The following is a 25,744-nucleotide window of genomic DNA, read 5'->3' as shown; positions in this document are numbered from 1 at the left end:
TGATGAGCGAAACTTTGGGTGCAAACGTTTGCCTCAAAGCAAATCGAGTCGTGCATCGCTTGGCGACAGCCAGCGTTGCCGTTTATCGGGGCGATTGCAGTAGAGAATTTTATATAGTTCTATGGTAGACGTTCCCGTTCATGATTGTGAGAAGCTTTATATTTAGTCTCTGCGCAGTTAAATAAATCGTGCTAATTGCACTAGAACAACACAAATTACGTAACAAAGCATTTCCACTAAATAAAGGTCTGAATAATATTGTGATGAATCCGACGAATTGTGAAAATCGATTTCGAGGGTTGGATAAAACGAGTACCAGCCTATGCCGTGTATGTATGTATGTATGTATGTATGTATGTATGTATGTATGTATGTATGTATGTATGTATGTATGTATGTATGTATGTATGTATGTATGTATGTATGTATGTATGTATGTATGTATGTATGTATGTATGTATGTATGTATGTATGTATGTATGTATGTATGTATGTATGCATGTATGTATGTATGTATGTATGTATGTATGTATGTATGTATGTATGTATGTATGTATGTATGTATGTATGTATGTATGTATGTATGTATGTATGTATGTATGTATGTATCAAGGTAGTCAGGTAGCGGGTAAGTAGGTAGGTAAGTAGGTATGTACAGACGTATGTTCATTCATCCGTTCGTATTGCGCCCTACATTACTAGGTGAATCGATCGACATCTTTGTGCAAATCGTTTCTTCAAAGAAAGCGATAATGTGTCGAGTCAGACTTAAAAAAAGCGAATGGCAGTTTCTTTTTAAGGTTGAAGCACATCGTAAGATGTCACAATTAGGTTGGATGGCGCAAATCTTTAGTGCAACAGAATATTTCATGTGCGAAATGGCTACAACAATTAACCATCTTTTGAAATGACGTGTGCAGATCAAGAAAAAAAATTGAGTCAAGTGAGAATAGCAATGATAACTTTCTCCGCCTCTAAATTGAGTTGTCTGAAAACACGGGAGTCACGCTCTTCTCTCATCGCACATACGTTGGATTTTACACTTGGTGAAACTCCTGAGCCAATTACCTTATTGAAGATAGTCACAGTAGCAGGTATTATTATCAATCAGTTGCTTTAAGAAAACTCCAAAATGGTCAAAATTTCATTTAAATGGTATTTGATTTACCTAATACTGTGGAAAATGTACTAAGCATTGGTATGGCAAAAGTACATATGATATTCATAAGCTGTAACAGCAAATGCAAAGATAACGTTAAATGAATATCGAAAGCGCTTCAGCAGAACCGAAGCGCTTATACTAATTGTTTGTGGTCAGCATCTTTGTTTGCTTGTGCAAAAGACGCGACAATGTTAAAGAGGGATGTCAAAAAGGGGGTGTCAAAGGCGGGAGCAAGCAAAGCAAGTTTCAGGAAAGCACAGCTATTTACAATTTTTAAAGCCCTAAGAACACAAAAAAGGCAGTTGCCAGTCTTTTTACTACAATATTGTGGGTATGCACTAGTCAATTCGATTTTCGTGATCGTTCACAAGTATAAATGAGGACCCAAGGCTTCACTTTTTTGTTGTAGGAATATAGAACGTACACGCACAGAGTAAGAGCGGTGACTGTGCAGTAGAAGCATCTCTACAATGGTGTGTGGCGGCATTAGAAGTACGGCTGGGTCAGCCTCAGGCCCCGGTATTTGGTCCGACAGTAAGGATGGTTGGTCCAACTACCGTCCTTAGCCCTTTTGCTCCTGAATACTGAGAACACGGTCGGTAGTGGCTTTCTCGTAAGCTAGAAAGACATCGAGGAATACTGCGACTGTAAACAGTGGCCACTTCATTGATAACTTGTATACTTGTCTTTAGGGTCACTTATGAGGGTACCACCGTGGGCGTAGGCGATACCCTGGGGAGTCCAAAAAGAGCTTGCATTTCGTTAACAAAAGCTACGCACGAGACTTCGAGAGTGTTGGGATCTGTGTAACCGACTTGGGCCTCAGGGACTTGACGGCAGAGATCTCCCTCGAAAACGCTGCTGACCCCCGAAGCGAAATTGAAAAAGAGACATTCTTTTTCACGTGTTTTCGAATTATTTGTTCATTGATCATTTTATCACGTGTTCTATTGCATGTCGTTGTTTGCCAAAAGTTTTCATTCCACATATAGTCTTTGCTATTCTATATACCCTCTTAGTTGTTACTTGCTAGTACTGCACTTGTCTGTGTATATTCAACTTGAAAAATGCTTTAAGTACACTGTGCATGCGTACATAGCTGTTACTTCGACTGAATGCTTGTGTTCTACAAGACCACCTTCTGCTTTACATGCTAGTGTTTTTTGCTAGTATTCACTGCGGAGCCACTGACATATTTTCATCACTGATACGATGTTGTAAAATATACACTCATAGATTTCAAAAAAAAGTTGAATTAAACTTCCGCGGCCAGAAGTCCTAGCTATAACCCGTGGCTCTTGAGTGCATGGTGTGAAACTACTCGGCCACAAAGGTACGTTCCTGAGCATACCACAAAGGTACGTTCCTGAGCATACGGATGGCGACCTATTTATATATATATATATCCTTTTGTCATTGGTGCTAGTCAGAGCTTATTGGCTTTAGAGTGTTTACGTCATCCTTAGCGAGATGGTGCTTTATTGTTCATCGCACCATGCGTTCCGATGGGCTTGGGTATCTCGTGATGAGAGCGGTTTGTGCGTCTTGTGCAAGCTGTAAGAATATTCAGGTGTTTACGGTGCGTGCCTGAACGTCCTCAGTATATTCACCCAGTTCCGGACGCACTCTTCCGCAAGCGATTAGATGGCTCCTTGGTCAATGGAGCCAGCCAAGCCGTGGTGCCGACATGAAATTTTCCTGCCTTCCCAACATTTTTGTTCGCAATTGCTTGAGAAACACGCAATTATGAAGAAAGTGAAGGAAATGTGTATTTTGACATTAAAATGAAAGGTGTACCACGTTCTAAAATTCACTGGCACAAAAATGAGTCATGAAGGAAGGGAATGTCGTCAAGACAGATCGATCAGACAGCCTTGAAAGCTTATCAAGTGGCACTCGCCCGCAATAATAGTTCAGCCTGTTCCTCCTTGACTTGTTCAAAACATTCATACACGCAAAGAAAAGCAATCTTAAGAAGGACTACTAGTACTTTATCCCTCCATCAAACCCTCCTTTTATCTTCCTATTTTACGGTTATGGCGGCCACATTTCGGATGAGGCAAGGTGCAAAGAACATGTGTGTGCTTTGACGTAGGTGTATGTAAAACAAGCCCGGGTGGTCAAAATTAGTCCCAATTCCTTTAGTACGGTGTCCTTTGTATTGAAATCAGCATTTTGGCGCTTCAATTTTGAATATATTGTTATCCCTGTATTATCATGGTAATATCCCAGGAGACGAATATAGGAGAGAGATCTCTCTACTGGGATACAATTATACACTTTATTATTGATCCTCTGTGGGGCAGCGGAACTCATATGTCCAACTTTTTTCTTCATCTCGTCCTGAACGTATAGACTGCAAACTCTGAATCGATTGCGTTCAAACTGTCAGTGAAACTCTGTTAATACACCAGAAAGTGGTGAAAGTGGTGATAGTAGTCGGTTTGAGGGTGTTCACAATATGTCAGCGCACAGTCACGTTCTAAACAAACCATTCTGTTTGTGCACGCTGTAATCTTTATTCATCTGATTTTAACCTGCTCTCCACCCGATTCAGCATGGGAGGCAAGCTTAAAAAAGTTTATTTCATACTTAGAAGTTTCTAAATGTGCTACTATAGTGGTTTTCTCGGTTTCGACCATACATTTCTTTTGTTTGTTTGTTTCGTTGTTTGTTTTTAGAAATGTGTGCTATTCAAAATTGGCAACCATTCAGCGATATGTATTCGATGGCGTAGCTAGTTCAACACTGTGTACAGCTGATTGCAGTGCCCAGTTTTCATTCCTATTCATGCAGGGAAGTCTATTCCCGCAAAATAAGCTGCTGAGCTTCCTCCCACACCAGAATTGTACAGTTGTATGCACGACTAGTACCCACAACTGCTGCTAGACTGCGGTTATAGTGAGTGGATGTACAATTATTATGTATTTAACTTTTTTTCTGATAGGGATTGCATGTGTCTAAACTTGGTTCTTTGTTGAAGTAAGGCAGCAGCAAGTTCGCATAACAAGAATAAAGGCTTTTGTTTTTTTAACGACTCTCTTTCAGCGAGCATTGAGGCACATATGTCCCACTTTATTATTGAGGACCCATAAAAATATAGAGCTCAATTGTTTTCACAAATATTAGAAGCTAATACCAAGGGCAATGCTGCCCTCAACAGTTGGCATGCACTGTTGATAACATGACGCCTTGAATGGTTAGCACTGATGTGGCATTACCATCAGCAAAATTAATACACTATTTAATACTAAAACTAATGCGACAACAGCAATGACATTGACTTCCTGCCCGCGCCGTTTGGATGCTTTCCCAGAGTTCGCTGCTCCGGGGTGGTTGTTAGGTTTACTTGACCATATGAAGTACTTAGGGCAGTTCGACAGTAAGTCAATGGTATTTTTAGATACAAGAGGCCTCTTTGACGCTTCAAGTACAACGATTCTTTAAAGCGTCAAGTAATATGTGGAGTTCAATTTCAACGGCATAACATTACTGCGCAAGACGGCTTCCGCACACATGACCTTCTTTCGCACTTATCGCATTCTCTGGAATCATCCTTCTAATTCATTGCATGGCAGCTGAAAACTGCAGTTTTGATATTTCATAACGCCATCAGATTCGGTAATTACAGCCATTGTAACTAAGTGCCACGGCAAAACACACACGTGCTTTTAATTGCCAGTGCTTTGGCGTAAGTGAGTATAGTAACTTACCGGTGCGAAACACTTGCGAAGATAGAATGATTTTTCGTTTACCCCAACGTGTTTCCGGGATCAACATCCTGCGGCAGTACGCAAAAATAAATAATTTTTTTTCATGAGTAGAAAGAGAGCTAAGCGACGTTTTCGAGCGAAGAAATTACGACGTCTAATGAGTAAGCCTTGGCGGTCGAAACGACCGGAGTCGGCGCGAAGCAGGGCTCTGCAGACGGAGTGTGCATGATGATACTGATGGTGCATGATGGGAGTGCATGCTCAGCTTTCATTTTCTGACAGGCGAGAACATAAATAGACTATCTGCCATTTAACGCGCTATATCAGCGCTTATAATGTCCCCCTCCCCCCCCCCCCCCCCAAAAAAAAGAAGCTAGAAACGAGAGGGTGAGCTGCAGACTAAAATAGCACCAGAATGAACGAGACACAGAAGAGAGCGAAAATCCACTTTTAACAACAACAACAAAAAAACTGTGGTGAATCTTCTTTTTTTGAACACATATAACATTTATGCCTTTTTGTCTTTCATTTTATCTGCAAGCTTAAGAAAATGAGAAGTTCAAGCTGAACTCTGTTATATCAGCTAGATTAATGCGACAGCTAGACGTTTAGCACAAAGTCATTTCGGAATTGCTTCTTTCTGCAGCCTCAAAAATGAAGATTGAATTTTTTTTTATAATGTTTGTCCTCAGGGCACGCATGCAGTATCTGTATGCTAATTTATACACGGAATCGAATGCTGTTTTATAGTTACGCAGATATTGAAGAATGCACGATGCAGCAAAGTTTGTCTGAGACGGCAGCTGTAAAAATTTTAATGACAGATACTATTCAGTGACGACTACTTTTATTTTGCGCATCTTTCTCTGAGATAAAAGAGAACTCATCGAGTTCTCCGATCACCTTGTTTCCTGGTATTATTTTTACCTTACTTTTACGGGATCCATTTAATTAACTTGCCAGTCCTTATACACAGTATGTTCATGTTCATGTTTGACCCTGGTGGTGTCCCTTGAGGTCTTCGCACTGCTTGTAGTGCATCTGTACATTAACTGGTTTGGGCGGCTAACAGAGAGGTCACGCTCAGTCTCACAAAAGAAGTTAACGAGGTCTGTGTAACCACTGCCTCATGACAGCAGCGGTTTTGAAAGAAATGGCTGTTTGTGTGAGAATACATTTTAAATTTAGCATTTTTTTCACTCCAATTGACACAGTAAAGTAGTCACAGGCCCTTTATTGTATTTAGAACAAAAGAAAGTAAGAGGAACTGGAGCAGTGGTAGCTCTTTTCCTAACTGCACTGTTGCTCTTTCTTGTGTGCATGTTGTTCGCACATGTGGAATGTTCCTTTACCAAATAAGACTAGTTTTTTATTTTCTGGATGCGTGAAAATCTTTATTCAGCGTTCTAAAACAAAGCAATGAAACCTGCATAAGTAAGAAGCATAAATGTTATAGATATAGAACATTCAAAACCCTGTAAGTCGATGCTCTTTCTCTTACTGCATGAATAAAGGAATACTCTAGTGACAAAACACACTGGTACTCCACAAAAATAAACTCAGGAGAACTCTTTCAGCTCCACTTCCCCATTTTCGAAAGAGCCATTACGAAAAACGCGTTAGCTGTTTGGGCACTAAAGCAGCTGCTCTTGTGCCGTGCGCGGGGTGCAATATTTACTTCTCTTTGCCAAAGCAATTTCCGTAGTGTGAGGGCAGTCCACTCAAACTGTGCCCGAATTCAATGTGCTAAGTAACGTAGTGGAGGTCGACGGCGGTGAGAGCTGCATCCCCATGCTCCTCACGTCGCAAGCATTGCGGGTCGTTCTCTGATCATGGCTCTGTCACGGTGTATTGCAGCGGATGTTCTTATCAGAAAAGTTAAAAAGAGCGTTGGCTTGAAAGTGCGGTCATGTACAATGATGAGTAATAATGAAAAAAAAGAAATACGCCAGTTCATTTCTTTGAAAAAAAGCACAAGGATGTGGCTGAGTACATTGTAGCTAAAGTAGGCGTACGGCACCAATATCTACAAAAAGTACGCCGGGAAAATCCTCTACCATATCAAAGGACTTGTGAATGATTGCGCTGACGTAGAATTTCAGCAACGTGTAACATTAGTCTAACTGTTTTGAAAAAAATGTTTTTGCTTATAAAAAATAGCTAGGGCTGAAAAATTGGTCTGAAAACGTTTGAAAAAGCAGAGCTGGTGGCCTTACACACTTCTTTTTATCCTCTTCTGAGTGTCTTTCCTTTCATACCCCTTGCTATACAAGCCTGTGCAAGGCTTTATTATAGGTTCTCCCGGAAATGCGTAGTTTTTTATCCCAAAATAAATAGTTGCCAGAGTATTCACAACTAGCGAAAACAAGTTATTGCTATCATGTGTGTCTATATGCTCGCACGTTTCTATGCGCGATGTGCGCGTGTGTCACGGGTCCCGTTAATTCGGGAGGCAATAGCCGGGCGAATTCCAAGGGACGAAGTATCGGCCCCACGAACCGCACCACGAAAGCGTGGACAATTTAGAAGTGGTGCTATTTGGCACGCCAGCGGACGCCGGCTGTGGCCCAAAGAACAAGTCAGAGCCGAGAGCTGATAAAAAAAAACAAAATTCTATTCTCAATTATGGCAGATCAAAACGATACACAAGTATGCAAACTCCACAATAGTTGAATACAATATGTCACCAATCAAACAACGTACTATACAGTGCAATCAGCCACAGTCGAAACAATGGACACAGACAACAATACGCACTACAATGAGGTCGCATGCATCGAACAACCAAAACACCTAAAAACTAAAGAGTTCGAAAACTTATTCAGTCCAAAGTTCTTGGAACAAAAGCCTGAATGATACTCTTCCGAGAATCACTCACTCAAAGTCCAGTGTTGTTGTCGTTCCGCTGCCCCCGAAGTTTCTCTTCCAGGCAACCTCGCGTCTTCACTTAACCGCTCTCCAAGCTTCAAACTCCTTCGCCGGAAACACGTCGGCTTCACACTCGCCGCTGTTGCCACGCGTCTTCGCTCGATAGCGGTAGACACACACTCTTGCCTGTAGCTCGAGTCGTCACCCCTCAGGTGGAAATCCTCTTCTTCTCCACTTCCTTCTTCTCCTCCTTTGTCACGGAAGACAAAAGGCTTCGCCCACAAGGTGGTACACCCTCCGCACTCTGGCGCATACTTTCTTCTTCTCCTTATTTTGTCACTAAGGACAAAACCTTCACCAACAGACGCGGCGGGATACCCTACGCACTCTGGCATTAACTTCCTTCTTCTGCTTATCTGTCATCTCGGCTGCTCGATTAAATACCTTCCGCGCGAGATTCCAGAAAGTTCTCATCATTTCGTCGGCACGATAAGCAGCGAAGGCTGGGGGAAAGGGCGAGACGATACGGGGGCCGTCCGTGACGAATGAGTCAACCCGGCATCACCACGCTCCTTTTCATCTATAAATTTCCAGGGCTTGCTCGGCTGCCGATGCAAGGAGGTTTCGTCGGCGAACCTAAGCTTCCGAGGGAGAGAGACGTGCGCCCGGGGAGTCTTTGGATGCTTGTTTTCTTTTTTTTATCGTTGACCTCGCAGCGTCTCTCCCGCGCTTTATCGCGAGAATTTGGCGGCGCGCCCTTTTTGAGCGCTCGTTTTGTGACACTGCCCCCACTTTAAAAATAATATCTCATAATACTCAAAACCACACAAACGAGCGCGAACAGTCCCCACACTCTAAAAGACTGTAACCTAGTGCGTCGCTCATGACACGTCACATTCACAATATATCACTCAATACGAATATACATTGCAATTCAATCTCCCAACACATGAAATATAACCACAGGTACATGAGTACAACAGTCCATCACATATTCCGGACAATACAAATGTACAAAGTTCTGTCTTTACAACAATTGTACAATATTATACATCACATCACCGTAACAAACATTTTGACTCGCTCGACATACACTTGTGACACAGGATAACAAGAACATCAACACAACATCTGGCACTCAGCTCTGCCAAACACATTCCGATTCCACCTCAGCACCTATCTCGTGTATTTCGAGCTGCGCTTGCGTCCTTTCTTGCGGTGCTCGCTCGATCTCTTCTAGTTTTTCCTCGTTCTTTTTCGGAGAGCCCTTTCCAACGACGGGGTCTGAAATGGCGTCTCAGCCATCGTTGTGACTTCCGGAACTGTTAAGGGGTGATAACTTTCAACCGATCCTGTTCGGTCATTCACCCGCTTGTTCGTGTCATGACATTGAGCCTGGCTGGCCGACTCCGTCATCTTTACATTGTCTGTCAGTTGAGGTCGAGCCGACGTAAGTCCAGCTGCCCAGCACGTAAACTCATTCAATACGATCATGTTCTCATTCGCTTTCTCTTGCGCCCAGGCTTCCCCTTGGGCTCGGGTGAAATCCTTCACGGGATTGTTCTCTGCTGTATCTCGTGGTCCCTGTGTCGGCGGGGGCTCCATCTTCGGGTCTTCCCCCCAAACATTCTGGATCATTCGGCCCTCGTGCCCCGTCGATGTTTCCGATGACGAGGTCGTACAGGGGGGTCGTCATGCATAGAGCACTAACCTTCCCGCGGAAGTACGGGATTTCAACTTCAATTTCTGCTTCGGGAAGCATCCGAACCGCACTGTCAATTAGGCAAACCGGTTTCGTTTTGCCTGTCAACTCACCTTCCTGTACCAAATTTCTTCGCACGATAACCGTGGAGCTACCGGTGTCTCTTACCACCGTAATCTTCTTGCCCGCAACTTTTCCAGGCAGCATTAGCATTCTCTTCGTAACACCGGTTGGCTGTTTTGTCATTACAGCACCCACAGTAGGAAGTTTCTCCCCGTTTTCAACTCTAGAAATCCGTAGTTGACGGCTTCACCATCGGATTTTGGTGCTGCTAGCACACAGGATACCTGGTGCGTTTGACTCACTTCGTTACGACAAGCGTCTGCTTTGTGCCCAGTCTGGCCACACTTGAAACATTTTACGACCATGGGACTCGTGAAGTTAATTCGACAGTTGCTAGCACGATGACCCGCTCGGTTACACAGAAAACATCGCGGAACAATCTTCGGTGCACGCTTCTTTTGTTCGGGTGCCAATTTTCAGGACACTTCTTCTTGACTGGCCAAATTTGTGCCACCTTGCGCTTCCAAGAATTGATCAGTCAATTCAAGCATTCTTTTAAGTTACTCAGCCTTCCTCTCTTTCAAGTACAGCGACAGGCTTGGGTGGCAACTAGTAAGAAATTGTTCTCTAATTAGGAGCTCTCTAAGCTCATCGTACTCCTGCGCTGTCCCTGAAAGTTCAATCCATCTATCGAAATAATGGCAAAGTCGGGTGGCATACTGCGTAGCCGTCTCACCATCAGCTGGCTTTCCTGTCCGAAATCTGTCCCGGAATCCGTCCACAGTAAATCTAAATCGCTTCAGCAAAGCAGCTTTCACCTTTGCATAGTTGTCTGCATCGGTCGGCGTCAGCCTACCGTACACACTGAGCGCTTCACCACTCAAGCAAGTACTCAAAGCAGTTGCCCATGGATGTTCCGGCCAATTCTGGCTCCTTGCAATCGTCTCACTTCTGTGAAGGTACGAGTCAAGGTCGTCCTTCTTTTCATCAAACGCTACGAGCAGCTTGCTTGGGTTCAAGCGGAAGCCATGATCTTCCCGTTCGCTGCTTTCAACTCTAGCTTGGACGGGAGTTTCACTTCGCTGTTGCAAACGGAGCCGCTCGAGTTCCATCTCGTGCTGCCGCTGCCGTTCCCTTTCAGCCATCTCCGCTTCTCTTTCTTCTTTCACCTGTCGCTCCCTCACTTCTCTTTCTTCTCTCGCCCTTTCTGCTGCCAACTTCTCTCTCTCCGGCTCCAACTTCAATTTCTGCTCTATTTCTTCTTTCAGCTGCCGCTCCTTTGCCTCTCTTTCTTCTTTCTCTCTCTCAGCTGCCAACCTCTCTCTCTCTCCAACTCAGCTGCTTTTTCTTCCTGGGCTCTTTCAGCTACCCACCTCTCTCTCTCCAACTCAGCTTCTTTTTCCGCTTTGGCTCTTTCGACCGCTAACCTTTCTTTTGCCAGCTCAGCTGTCTTTTCTTCATTAGCCCTCTCTTTTTCTTTTTTTCCTTCTGGGTGACCCACTTCCGTAGTTCGGCGCCAGAAAAACCCCTCTTCTCACCAAGAGCGACTAACTTTTCGAGATCTATTGTGTCTCGCAAATGAAACCTTGTTGCGTGTAAAAAAATATCTGCCTAAATCAGTATATCGGAACACTCTCCTGCACTCGTTAACGAGAACACTGAGCAACACACAAAATCGTTCGGATAGCACTATCAACAACTCGAGGCTCTTTCTCACTACTTCTGACACACTGTGCACCAAAAGGTCCTCGTTGCGGACGCCAGATTAATTGTCACGGGTGCCGTTAATTCGGGAGGCAATCGCCGGGCTAATTCCAAGGGCCGAAGTATCGGCCCCCCGAACCGCACCACGAAAGCGTGAACAATTTAGAAGTGGTCCTATTTGGCACGCCAGCGGACGCTGGCTGTGGCCCAAAGAACAAGTCAGAGCGGAAAGCTGATAAACAAAACAAAATTCTATTCTCAATTATGGCAGATCACGATACACAAGTATGCACACTCCACAATGTTTGAATACAATATGTCACCAATCAAACAACGTACCATGCAGTACAATCAGCCACACTCGAAACAACGGACACAGACAACAATACGCACTACAATGCAGTTGCATGCATTGAACAACCAAGATACTTAAAGACTAAAGAGATAGAAAACCTATTCAGTCCAAAGTTCTTGGAACAAAAGTCTGGATGATACTCTTCCGAGAATCACTCACTCAAAGTCCAGCATTGTTGTCGTTCCGCTGCCGCCGAAGTTTCTCTTCGAGGAAACCTCGCGTTCCGCTGCCCCCGAAGTTTCTCTTCCAGGAAACCTCGCATCTTCACTTGGTCGCTCTCCAAGCTTCAAACTTCTTCGCCGGAAACACATCGGCTTCACACTCGCAGCTGTTGCCACGCGTCTTCGCTCGATAGTGGTAGACACACACTCTTGCCTGTAGCTCGAGTCGTCACCCCTCAGGTGGAAATCCTCTTCTTCTCCACTTCTTTCTTCTCCTCCTTTGTCACGGAAGACAAAAGGCTTCGCCCACAAGGCGGTACACCCTACACACTCTGGCACATACTTTCTTCTTCTCCTGCTTTGTCACTAAGGACAAAACCTTCATCGACAGACGCGGCGGGATACCCTACGCACTCTGGCGTTAACTTCCTTCTTCTGCTGATCTCTCATCTCGGCTGCTCGATTAAATACCTTCCGCGCGAGATTCCAGAAAGTTCTCATCATTTCGTCAGCGTTATACGCAGCAAAGGCTGGGGGAAAGACGATACGGGGGCCGTCCGCGACGGATGACTCAACCCGGCATCACCACGCTCCTTTTCATCTATAAATTTCCCGGGCTTGCTCGGCCGCCGATGCGAGGAGGTTTCGTCGGCGAACCTGCGCTTCCGAGTGAGAGGGACGCGCGCCCAGGGAGCCTTTGGATGCTTGTTTTTTTATCGTTGACCTCGCAGCATTTCTCCCGCGCTTTATCGCGAGAATTGGGTGGCGCGCCCTTTTTGAGCGCTCGTTTTGTGACAGCGTGTGTATTCAAGTATGTGATGTGTGTGGCTGTGCATGTGCGTTAGTATGCATGCGTGTGTGTGTTAGAGAAGGTGGCATGTAATCGCAGATACGCAACATTTGAACGCGTTTATGTCCTGGCAAATGCCATTGCTGTGGCTCACCGTGGATAATCATGCGTACAAAAATGCTGAAAAGGTTAGGGAAATGAGGCTGAAAAGGACATGGGTGTTATGTAGTGGCTTTTGAGTGCTTTTTCATCTCTCGACAAAGCTCTAGAACCATTTAATTTGGCCAACCGGAGCTCTTTTTAGCACTTTTCTTGTGCCCACGGAGTTGGTGCAAGAAATGCTTGGCCTTGAAGGTCATAATCATCATTGCTATGCCGTTTCAGAACGCAATAACTCTGAAAGCCCGTAATAAATAATAAAGCAATGTTCTAGAGTGGTGATGATATGATCGATTTCTCAGGTTTCTAAATTCTTCAGAGCATGTGCGGAGGGCAGTGTCTCCGGTTGATTGTCCCAGCTTCATGCTTGGAGCAACGAAACCTTTTAAGCATCCATCGTTGCTGCAGCGGGTGAAGTATTCTATTAACTCCGTGCACAACGCCAATCCAAGGTTGATCAGAATTCGCACACCGGGGAACACTACTGCAGTTTAGAGACATCAGTTTATATATATGCGAGAGGTGCATGATTCTTTTACAACGTTGACGTACAAAGAAGCTCTCCAAAGTCATAAAACGTAGCGGCGTTATAACCGCTCCAGCTGCCCGTGTGGTGTTATGGGTTGGTATCAATGTGTATCAACCTTCCCGCGAGAATGTCCCGAATAGAATATAATTATGAATTTGATCTTACTGTTCATTCTCTACAAACTATTTACAAAAAAATGGCAGATCTAACGTACAGTAAGAATCGATGATATGGGAAGCACGAAAGAGAAAGGTTGATATATCTCTTGAACATCACCATAACGTTACGAGGTGGAGGTAAATGATGTCATACGTGACTTCCGTGTCATGATTATCATGTTTGGATGTGTCGTTTACCTTCCTAATCTATTCACGTCACATGATACCAAATTTAGTATATGTGGAGCTAGCAAAACAGCGGCGAGCACGCTATGAGCGCGGTATGTTGTCATGTTCTTACATCACACACGTGTCAGGATTACCATGTTCACCAGTCATACACTTTCGTCATCCGTTGACGTCACGTAACACCAAATTTGTTATATGTGGAGCTAGCAAAACGGCCGCGAGCGCATCATGAAGGGCCCAATATACCCCAATATAGCGTTGACCCACGCGCACGCTGGGCACAGCGACGCTACGTTAGCAAAACGCGAACACTTTATAATCTGACGCAAGGCGCGATCGGTGCGACCAGCGTCCGCCAACGCAGCCCGACGGCAGCCGGTGCGAAATGCGACATGCTGCATTTTGCGCCGATGCGTAACCCAGACAACACTGCGCCTACCTCTTTTCGTGTAGGAGGGACGCCGAACTCGCTGAAACGCACATGCTTCAAAGCAACGCAGCGCGGCGCGCAGCTGCGAGGATATGGCAGCACCGGTGCCTGGTGTGGCAACGCCGGCGTGACCCGAGGAAGTGAACGCTGGTGAGCACGCACGCCGCGTCACGTCGAAGTGTACTGACACCTTGGCTGTGGCATGTATGCATATTCTCACATGAAACGTATCTCATGATAATCATGTTTGCACCAGTGAAATAGCTTCGTCATCCATTGACGTCACGTAATACTAAATTGGGCATATGTAAAGCTAGTGAAACGGTCGTGTGGGCATCATGAGTGTGACATGTAGTCATGTTGTTACATGACATGAATGTCGTGATTATCATGTTTGTATATGTCCTTTACCTATGTCGTCCGTTCGCCTCACGTAATACCAAGTTTGGTACATGTGAAGCTATCGAAACGGCCGCGAGCGTATCATGAGCGTAGCATGTTGTCATGTCGTTACATGACACTCATGTCATGATTATCATCTTTGCACCAGTCGCATACCATCGTCATCCATTCATGTACCGTAACACGAAATTTGGCGTACTTGACGCCAGCAAAACACCCGTGAGCGCATCACGAGCTTGGCATGTAGTCATGTTGTTATACGACACATGTCGTAATTTTTATGTTGGGGTCTGTTTCTTGGGTTCGCCATGTAATCATATCATACCATACCAGTTTTGCAACGTGCCATGTGAATGAAATTACCGCGAGAGCTGCATGATGGTGAAATGTAAATCATGACATTCATGACATCCATGACGCGATTTTCATGCTATGACTGCAATTAAGTTCTTCGTACAGTCATGTTATGTCATGCCAAGTTTGGTATCGATACCATTATCGAAACGGTCAGGAGAGCTAAAAGTCCTAGTTGGCAAGATAGATAGATAGATAGATAGATAGATAGACAGACAAACAGATTGATAGATAGATAGATAAATAGATAGATAGATAGAGATAGATAGATAGATATACGCGCAATATCACCGAAGCTCCCTAAGAAATGATTCACATTTAAAACAGTAGCTAATAGAATGAAGGTGATATTAGAGTTCAATCAATCAAAGAACCAAGCAGGATTTCGTACAGGCTACTCCACAATAGACCCTATTCCTACTAACAATGCGGTAATAAAGAAATGCGTGGAATATGACTGACCCCTATACATAGCTTGCATAAATTATGAGAAGTCGTTTGACTCAGTCGACACATCAGCAGTAATGCAGGCACTTTGAAATAAGAGTATCTACGAACCCTGCAAAAACACACTGAAAAAAAATCTGCAGTGGATTCGCAGGCACCATAGCTCTTCATAAAGAAAGCGACAAAATTCCAATAAAGAGGGTCTGAGGCAGGGAGACACAATGTCTCCTATGCTATTCACCGCGTGTTTACAGGAGGTGTTCAGGGCCTAGTTTCTGAAGAGTTAGGGATTGGAGTTCATGGAGAGTATCTTGGTAACGTGCGATTCGCTGACGAATAACTCAGGGGACGAATTTTAGCTCATTATTAAGGAACTTGACACAGAAAGCAGTAGAGTATGCCTCAAAATTAGTATGTAAAAACTAAAGTAATGTGCAACAGTCTCGGCAGAAAATAGCACTTTGGTATAGGTGTAGGGAAGCTGGAAGTTGTAAAGGAATATGTCTACTTACAACAGATAATAGCCGCGGAGCCGAACCATAAGAGTGAAATGACTAGATGAATAAAGATGGGGTGGATCACATTCGGCATTTATTCTCATATTATGAATGGTAATCTGCCCCTAAAACCCAAAGAGGAAGGTATATAACTGCTGCATTTTGCTGGTATTTGCCTATGGCCCGAAATCTGCCGGCTTACCAAGAAGGTTCAGCTTAAATTGAGGACGACGCAGCGAGCGGTGGAAACGAAATTGATAGGAGTAACCTTAAGAGACAAGAGAAGAGCAGAGTGAGTGAGAGAACTAACCAAGGTAAGAATATCATAGCTTAAATTAACAAGAAGAAATGAACTAGGGCCGGGCACGTAGCACGTAGGCAAGAAACCACTGGTAATTAAGGGTAACTGACTGAATTCCCAGAAAAGGCAAACGCACGAAAAGGGGACAGAAATTTAGGTAGGTCAATGACATTTAAAAGTTCGCATGTATAACGCGGCAGCAGAAAGCACAAAACCGGGCAGTGGGCGTAGTGAGGCTGATTATGGTGGTGCATGGTTGTAAGCTGCTACTCGTTTAGAAATATTTGGGGCACTGCATGATATAGGTTTAACTACCCAAAACCACCACATCATTATAAGAGACGCCATAGTGGAGGGCACCGAAATTTCGACCACCTGGGGTTCTTTAACGGGCACTCAAATCTGAGCACACGAGTCTGCAGCATTATCGCCTCCATCGAAAATGCAGCCGCCGCAGCAGGGACTCGATCCCACGACCTGGGGGTCAGAAGTCGAGTACCTTAGCCACTAGACCACTGGGGCTGAGCCACAGATTCATGTAAGTAGTGTTACTATTACGAAAATATATATTCAAGTGCAATCATCAATGGTAACAATACTTTAATGTAAATCACGTATAGTTATGGCAGCAACCAGACATAACTTGCTGTATTTCTAAACACTGTTATATAAAGTGCTGGTAGAACACTGTCGGAAAGCTTTCGCGTAAATACGACCTATAAAGCGCTTTAAAACAGCCAAAGGACAAGCAGTCGTCGCACAATGCGAATAACATAACGATTGGGTCGTGAAATTCTCACACCCTTTACAAGAGCTTGTTTTTGTTCAGCTGTTAGCTCTGGTGCATACTCACTTCAGGCATAGTTCCTCATCATGGTCAGCCACTGCATAAACAATCGGCACAAAATTCCTTGCTATTGTTTAGCGGATATTACGTTTCTCGGAAGAATGGCGAAAAATAGGCTAGTGAATGCAGGCCTACTACCCTAAAATTTTTATTACGATAGCCGTAGTGGCATGAAGCAAATGTGGTTGCAGCATTTACCCAATTATTGTTAAGAAAAGGCTCTGAAAGGCTGCTCTCCTAGCTTTCGCTGTTACAGTGCTGTGTCTTTCACGCAGTTCTGGATTTTTTTTTTTGAGGTCAACGGTTTGTCTGAACACTTCCGTTAAGTGGCGCAGTCCTATACGAGTCAGCGTCTTTACTCTTTCGTTTCCTTTGCTTTTCCTCCTTAGTCATTCATATTTTTATTCCTATTTCTCTACCCTAAGTGTAGGTAGCAAATAAGATGCTTTCCTGGTTAACCTGCCTAACCTTTGACTGATTAATTCCTTACTTCCTAACTGGCGCCTTTCATTTAAACATTTAGTTTCCTTTTTATTGAAAACAGAAATATGCAAGAAAATGTAGCCACAGCTCTGTGTAGTACAACAAAAAAGGTCTTGATGAGAATATCTAGAGAACTAACACATTCTGAGCATCCCATAGCTTAATCAAAAAAAAGAAAGACAAAAGTGTCATTTGAAAACATATGGTAACTTAGTTTTAGCAAAGAGCACTGCTTATGTTGTAAGATATCTAGTGCGTGTAACCTTTACTTGCGAAATAACATTTTTGTCGAGGTAACCTTAGCCCTCATAATGTTATTTTTACTTCATACATCAAACAACTCCAAGGCGCGAATGCCCCCTGATATTTCTCTAGCTGCCAATATAACCTGTAGGGCAAAGAGTGTCAAAGCCCTGTGTGTCTGAAAATTTGGTTGTGCAAACAGTAAACCGAAACTTTTCTTTTTTCCTTCTCTCTGAAGTTTGGTAATGAACTCAACCTGTGCGACCAAGCACAGTGAGTGCGTCATTATGTTGTTATCTGCACTAAAATATGCCGAAACACAGAGAGACAACTTCACTATCACAGTAAGAACTACCTTCTGATTGTATACGTTGCAGGTGGAAATTCATCTTTGCGGTTGTTACGAATGTTTTTTTTTCTTTCCCTACCCGTTGCTCATCAACTCCTAATGTCAGAACTACTTGCGACATGCACCACACGCATCATCAACTCTGAAAAGCTCTGCTAACGCGCTTGAGTTAAATCAGGGCAGACCGCCAACTCTCTAATTAGTTTTCTTATTGACGGTGCATCGCAGAAACACTTCTGATACCCCTACGCCTAGTTCTTAGCAAGTGACAGTAAAAAAAACTGATTAAAATGTAGAGAACTTTGCGCCATAGGTGTTTAGAGAGTGCTCGTCAGATAGCTCTGTGACAATATTTGAACTTGCAAAAACTCTCGCCTATAAAGTCAAGAAAACTTTCAAATGGCTTGAAATCTTTGCTAATGTCACAGAAATTAGCCACACAAAGTTTGGTATTGACATCACCAAACCTTAACGTGACGCAGGCAAGGAGAAAAACATTTTTTTTTCTGTGAACTTCCCGCTTCCAGTGGGTTGCCTTTCATGATTCAGGCGAATTTTATTCATGTTTGTTTTGTATATTGGCCTAAAGACGAAACTGAGAACCTCAGCGGTAGCATGGCTGCTGAGGTACAGCACTGATTAGCTTCAGCACACATGTTTCATTTTCCGGCCAGGGCAGTGCATGCTCCTTTGAGGGCGAATAAATGAAAGAAAAGAAAGACAGTTTTTTTACAATTAGGTGGACCTGTAAGAGGCCCTTCGGCACTTTTCTAAGTAGCCATAACATGGGTTTAATAAAGGAGCTTAGTGTCCCGCGAATTCACCACCGCAAAATATTCAGAATTTGTCCAGTACAAGTGGAGTTACAAATATTTGTGGCACGCTGCAAGTAGATTTTTTGTTTTCTCGTTTAGATCAAAGCACTGACAGCTTAGCAGGAGGAATGGTACTGTGGAAAAAAGTACGTCACGCACGCCTAGTGACCTTGAGCGCTTTCTTTCTCTCTCTTTTATTTTTACTTTGTATACGCGGCTCTTCAGTGTAACAGCGCGCGCACGCGTTACGAAGTCACGGCCTCGCACGGCGGCCTCAATAACGACCGTGCGTGCTATCCTGAAATCAGCCTGTGGCTGATACAATGGCTGAGACGAGTTATTTTCGAGCTTGTATTGTCATTTGTCGTGGGAAGTGAAAGCAATTTCAGCTGACGTTGAGAATTTTTTTAAGGTTCCAGGCCACGTGCTCTACTATAATATTTGGCTCGCGTGTTCTCGGGAGCTTTGACTACCAATGGACAGCGTTTTCTGACCATGCTTAAAAAGTGTTGCAAGGCCCCATTAAAGTCTCATGTGGTACACATCACGAGTCCCAACCAGAGTAGGATTTTGGCACACAAATTGTTAAAATAAATTTTTGCGTATACGGTTGCTTGTACACACCTCCTCCTAACTTTTGTTGACAACTATAAGGTGATAGTAAATATTTTTAAACTGATGACACCTTTCACGAAATTAAAGGAAAGAAATTATGCCATCAATCAAGGAAAATAGCCTGAAACACAAGTGAACCGTTCTTCTAAATGCTAAGCCCTACCGTTATAGTAAAACAAAACAAGTTATATGCTGCCCCTACAGGAAGCGCAGGCAGAGAAAACGCGAAGCCTGCGCGGCAGGCGCAGCACAGACAGAGCGAAAGCTAGAAGTGTGGCCTTTCAGAGCCTTTTCAAAACACTCATTAGGTAACTACTGCAAGCACAATTGCCTGATACTCCCTAGGGCATTATAATAAACCTTTAAGTAGTAGGTTTGCATTCGCTCTGTTATTTTTTGTCATTCTTCTGAGAAGCCTGGTATCTGCTAAACACCTGCAAGAAATTTGGTGTAAATTGTTCAGGCAGCGGCTGACGACGATGAGAAATTATGGCTGAAGTGGGTATGCGCCACAGGTAATAGGGGAACAAGAAAAAGCTTTTGTGATGGTTTGTAGCATTGGACGGCCCACTCGTTACGCTATTTGGATCGGGCGACGACTGGTTGTTCATTCGCAGTTGTAAAACGCTTTATAAGTCGCATTAACGCGATTGCCTTCCCGAATCACCGACATCAAGCCTGCCTAAGGCAAGTTTGACAATAAGTCACAAGCCCCGGTGTAGCTCAGTGGTAGAACATTGGGCTGGCACCCAGCGGACCAGGGTTCAAGCTCCACTTTGTCATTGGTGCAAGGTTTTCTTTGTAATTTCGGGTGGTGTGGTTACGTACACGGGCAGTGGCGGACAACAACAACTGCGCGTGACCCAAAAAGTGATCTCATAACAGCTTTCGATGTAATCAAACCAATAACCATGAAATAAAAACATGACAAAATGGGGCGTGCACGCAAATGTATCTAATAACAGACTCACTGGTGTGAAGCTGGTGTAAAAGCCAGCTTGTTCAAGTGTATCTGTGTTATTTGCACAAACTAAATACACCGTGCTAGGAGAACATATGAACTTTGTTTTTTTCCTCGTCTAAATTGAAATAAATGGTATATTCGGAACGTTATCTTAACAGGGCTCGAAAAGTAAATGAAAGCGGTAAAGAGACGAAAAAACGCCACGCCTGCATGGGAAGGCGACGGCACAAAGAGCGACATTTCACTCTTTAAGCACTCTTTGCACTCTTTAAGTATCTGCTACAAGCACACTTGCTGGGTACCCACAATGCCATAAGTAATCATAATTTTTGTGTATTAGGCTGGGATTCGTCATGCTATCCTTCATCTATACTCGAAAGAGCGTGGTATCCACCACACACTTGCTAGGAATATTGCGCAATAAATTTATGCAGTGGCTGACGACAATGAAGTATTATGCCTGAAGTGGGTACGCGCCACACTTAATAGATAAAACAAGAACAAGCTCTTGTGATGAATTGTATCATTGTACGACCCACTGTTTACGCAATTCGCATTGTGTCTGCTTTTTCCTTTGATGTTCTCAAACGCTTTATTGCTCATATTAGCGCGATTCCTTACCCGACATCACGCCTGCCTACGGCCAGTTTTCATTGCGTTTCAAGCGCTGGCGTGGCTCAGTGGTAGAATACGGGGCTGGAACTCAGCTGGCCCGGGTTTTAATCTCATTGTGCCCTTAATGTTTGTTATTTACTATGTTTCTTTTTTTATTTCTCGCAATGTCGGTTACGGACATCTACGGCGCCATGCGTGTCCTGTGTTCGGATCTGATAACAGCTTTCGCTGTAAAACGCAAGAAAAGTACAAGCTCGGAACATCAAGGGAAATATATCTATAATATAGGTGAATATTCTTTATTTCTCTGTTTTACCGCTGACTTCAACACGAGAAAAATCTATTTTTGAAAAAAAAAATACTCCAAATAATGCTGGAAATAAGTTAGGGAGCAACGTGGTTGCGTTGACAGAGTCTATGACAGGAATAAGCGATGAAAAAACGGAATAGAGACCGTACACCTCAAAGCCTAGGAATGAAACACAGAAAAAAAAACGACTAAAGAAGAACGCAATAATCGCGAGCCCTTTCACGGCTAAGGAGATTCTGTCTTGGGACACAAGGAATAGAAAAAGAAAACGGGCAGAACTCGTACAAGAAACACTAAGTGTGCTTCACAGAACCAATAGGCTGCGCGCCGTTCCGATGCTAGTCAGCGTGTCACTGCCGGCGTCGATGTGCTGGCCAGGGAGGATAACGCTGCCTTATTGCTACGTCGAAAGGGTGGCGGACCTCTCTATCCGAGATCACTGACATTCGATATAAGGTAGAAATGCGGTGACCGTTTGGTGAGACAGCCACTCAGCTCTGGTTCTCCTGTCGGAGTGCGAAAAAATATGGACCGCGTTGCCAGTGTGGCTGAAAAGCCAAGGCTAAAAATGATACACATGACAAGAAGTTGACAGTGACATCTTGGACAGCACAACGAGCCTAGCTTTTATACCTTCATCGAAGAACTTCACAAGAACCCAGACAGATATTGTGACAATATTGTGACATCCGAACGTTTATATCTTTCGAGTGCTGCACATTACATGTAAGATGGTGTCTTATCGCACTACCTCACTCTCTTTTTTGCCACGATGCTCGAACTAAGACAGTCAAAAAGTAGCAGGATGGTGAGGGGTGAACAAGGACTTGTGGTGCTGAGGCCATCAGCGTCTCAAGTGTGGAACTGTTGGGATGTCGATGGCAACTGTTACTTTTCTCTCCTCCTTTCTCAGCTTTGTTCACCTTCTCCCTTTCACAGTGCACACTTGACCACTGGGCTTAGCCCTGGATAATCTCCCTGCTTTTTGTCTTCCTTAATCCACTTCCTCTCTACTTTGCATTTAATTTGCACAGCTTGTCAGTATGTTATATTTTCTATGGCAGAATAAATTATGTGAAATGTTGGCTTAATATTGGTAAGTATTTCAAATTTGAAATACTGGATATTTTCTGTTATATGAGGGACAATGGCGACTTCAAAACTAAAACTGTTCATGTGGTTTTATGTGTCAGCATGCGCATGCTTTCTCTTGTGCGTAAAAAGTGGAAAGATCTCAGTTTTATACGCAGAGTAACCAAAGTTGACTTGAGAGAAAGACTGCAAAATTATCTTCAGCCTCCTTCGTGATCAGTGCTTAAAAATAATTCCTCAACAATCTCCAAATAGCGATGTCCTTTGTAAGCTGCTTCCAACTATTTTACGTTTCTGAGTTTAATGACCTCCCATACTTTCTGGAATGCTTAATTGCGCTTTTCAACGCTTGCATGTGAAATATTAGTGGATGAAGACGTTAGAAAGACTGTCTTAAATATATGCAATAAAATTACCGCCTGTACAAACATTGTACTCAGCTAGTGACATTAATCTGACATATAAGTGAACCATCCACAGAGCGCTTTGTTTCTGAGCTGAGGCCTTTTACACACGTGCGCGAATTAGCACCTTCAGCGTTAGTATTTGATCTCGCAATTTTTAATAGCGGAGCCATTGCATGTCAAGACTACTCCATCCGATGGCGTAGCGCCGAACACGTAGCGTCGCAGCGTGACATAGTGAGGCTCCGTAGAAAGGTGACCACTGCGCCATGCCGAAAGCGGTGAGGGTGAAGCTTGACGGTTGAACCGATGAGTGGCAAACCAGGAAGGGGGCGAGTGAGGGTTTGCGGAAGGAGTGAGCCAATTAGACGCGCGTCCGTAGGGCCAAGGGCAAGGCTCAACATAGGAATGCGGTCGTTTTGCAAGTACTCACTTAACAACGCGTGCCGAAAATCAATTTGTGCATCCTGTTCCGTAAAATTCTAAATGTTGTGATGGATTATGCAGTCAATAGAATACAGCAAAATTTTAAAGAGTTTTCATAAGCATATTTTAAATACTAGGAAGAATGGAAGCCACAGCACAGGCTCTCGTGAAATTCCCGATTTAACAGGTACAGATTCTGGGAACTTGTTGTTTTTTGTCACACAGATAAGCGGAAAAAATTATTCAAACTGAACAGACAAGACGTACTCTTAGGCCTGCCTGGCATAGCCAGAGGGCCTACACACACCCTCTTTATATATTGTGTAATGCATAATCGACGCCATAACGTCACAAGATATTATGACAAAGATAAATAAATGTGGCAGATCAGCTAATATTCTAAATTAATTCATTATCAAGAAGTTTTTAATGTACTTTTCAATTTTTGCAGTAGCAGCACCACTCCAGATACGACGAATATATATGAACTAAATTTTGAATTTTGCATTTACCTTATAACTGATTGCTGGTTAAAACTGTGATATGTCAGAAACCTATAAAATAGCTATGTGGTCACAGCTCTGTCTCTCTTTATGGGGGTAACAGGTCATTCGGGATGCCAATACAGCTTTCTTGTTCCTCGCTTTTGCGAGACCTTCGGCACATCTGTGTATACTTATGAGGTAAACAATCGTCTGGATTTGCCCGAGTGGGACTGCACACAAGGAAAACAACTCACGTCTGCGGAGAGGCGATAAGCTTCGGAAGGCTTGACCTTTGGCAATCCTTTGTAATCCTCTTTCGATGCAGTAGAGTTCCGCGGAGAGAGGGCAAGGCCTGTACTGGACAGGGACAGGCCACAACTGCTCGTACATTAGGGGAAAGAGCAGTGAGGTCCCTGAACCATGCGGTAGTGGTGGACGTGAGGTGGCTGTCCACATCCAAACGATAAGAGTGCCAGATGATCATTATTTTTGTTAATTGAAAGATTGCATTGATGAAATGCATTCGTAGAGTATTGCGTGATCTTACCTCTCCATCGGAAATCTTTAGAGTCACTCGTTTTCACTCACGACAAAAAGCACTTCCGAGGTATGTTTGACTTCTTTCACTGAAAGAACTTGTGAAAGCCAATCATTCATTTGCACATTCATGCAGATAGCCTAAAGAAGTGCTGACACACGCCGACATGGCTACGATTGGTGCTACCACTTCCAGCATTAGATGCACAGAAAACGGGAGAAAACCTAGCTCCACAGCTCAATTGCTAGAGTTGCAGACACGTAATTAGAATGTAGTGGATTCGGGCCCACTCATTGGTAAAGATGCGTCTACTTGAATTTATTGCTGTTAAGGTTGTAATTAGTACACCACACTTAGCCTACAAAAAGTTCTATGCATTCATCTTCTTGATCATCATTTCCTTCATAAGGTAATGTCTAAGAAATAAACATGCTTCTCGCTCTATTCCGGCTTTTGCATGCAAAGACAAACGTAGCACGTGGACAAAACAGACGATTTTCATTGTGTGCAATGCACCCATACACATACTAGCAAAAATCCGTCAGTGAACAGTGGCGCACAAGGCAACTCTGTACAATGCATTATTCATTTATATACATTATGAGTTCCACACAGTAGTGATATTGACCGTGCCATAGCTTATTCCATGCACCACATCACACTTCGGCAAATATCTAGTAGCGCATAATCATCGCAGACACAAAACGCTAAACTGAGTGTGAGCAATTGTATAGGCGTTTGAAGAGTTCAGCCGATGTAAACTTGCATGCTTCTCAGCAACTGAAATTTTTAACGATCTACGAATGTGTAAAGTAACAAAGTTGGTGGGGCGTCTTTTTAGGTTATCCTTCTGACCTCACCGTCATGTGTTCCTTTTCCCGGTAGTGACGATCTGCGAGCTCAGTAAGCGTAGAGTCATTTGTGAAATATTAGCATAATTTTAGACGGCATTTGTTTGCTTACACGCGTTAAGAAGGCGCAAGCTCAGGGCGACCACAGAGTAACGTCTTTGCCACACGCAACCTCCGTACAACGCCTTCTACTTAAGGTATCTAAGGCACCATACCGGCCCTTGTGTTCGAAATCAGCACAAATCATTATCTCATCAATTTTCGCTTTTAGGTATTATTTTTTTCTTTATCTTCATTACAAAACTCTAAATAAAACTTAGTTATCCTCACCCATCATTCGCCGTATGTTGTACACATTCGCAAAGCTAGTGTATCAGTCACAAGCAAAAAACTGTGAAGCTCTGAAGAGGTGTATTCAAAGGTAACTTCCATTCACTCAGGAGAGACACGAAGTGGTCGCTTGTGTGGCACACACTTCAATCCGTGTGCGAAGGTCAGACATAGATTGTCGAGAAAAGCTTTCGAGGGGAATGAAGGCAAAAGGTTAGAGTGCGAATGTATAATCGTGTGTAAATTGCTTTCCGAGAACAATTAATTTCCTTGCCGAAGTGTGGAAACATTTCTGACTACTTTTCCCGCTTTCCCCTTTTTTGTGTCGCTGTGCACCCGTTCAGAGTCAATCGGCTGTAAACATATCCTGTAGCGTAGGGCTATAGACAAACT

Source organism: Rhipicephalus microplus, chromosome 4 (assembly GCF_043290135.1).
Source record: "Rhipicephalus microplus isolate Deutch F79 chromosome 4, USDA_Rmic, whole genome shotgun sequence".
Taxonomy (NCBI): Eukaryota; Metazoa; Arthropoda; class Arachnida; order Ixodida; family Ixodidae; genus Rhipicephalus; species Rhipicephalus microplus.
The sequence above is the reverse complement of the archived record's forward strand: the minus strand, read 5'-3'. Positions refer to the sequence as shown.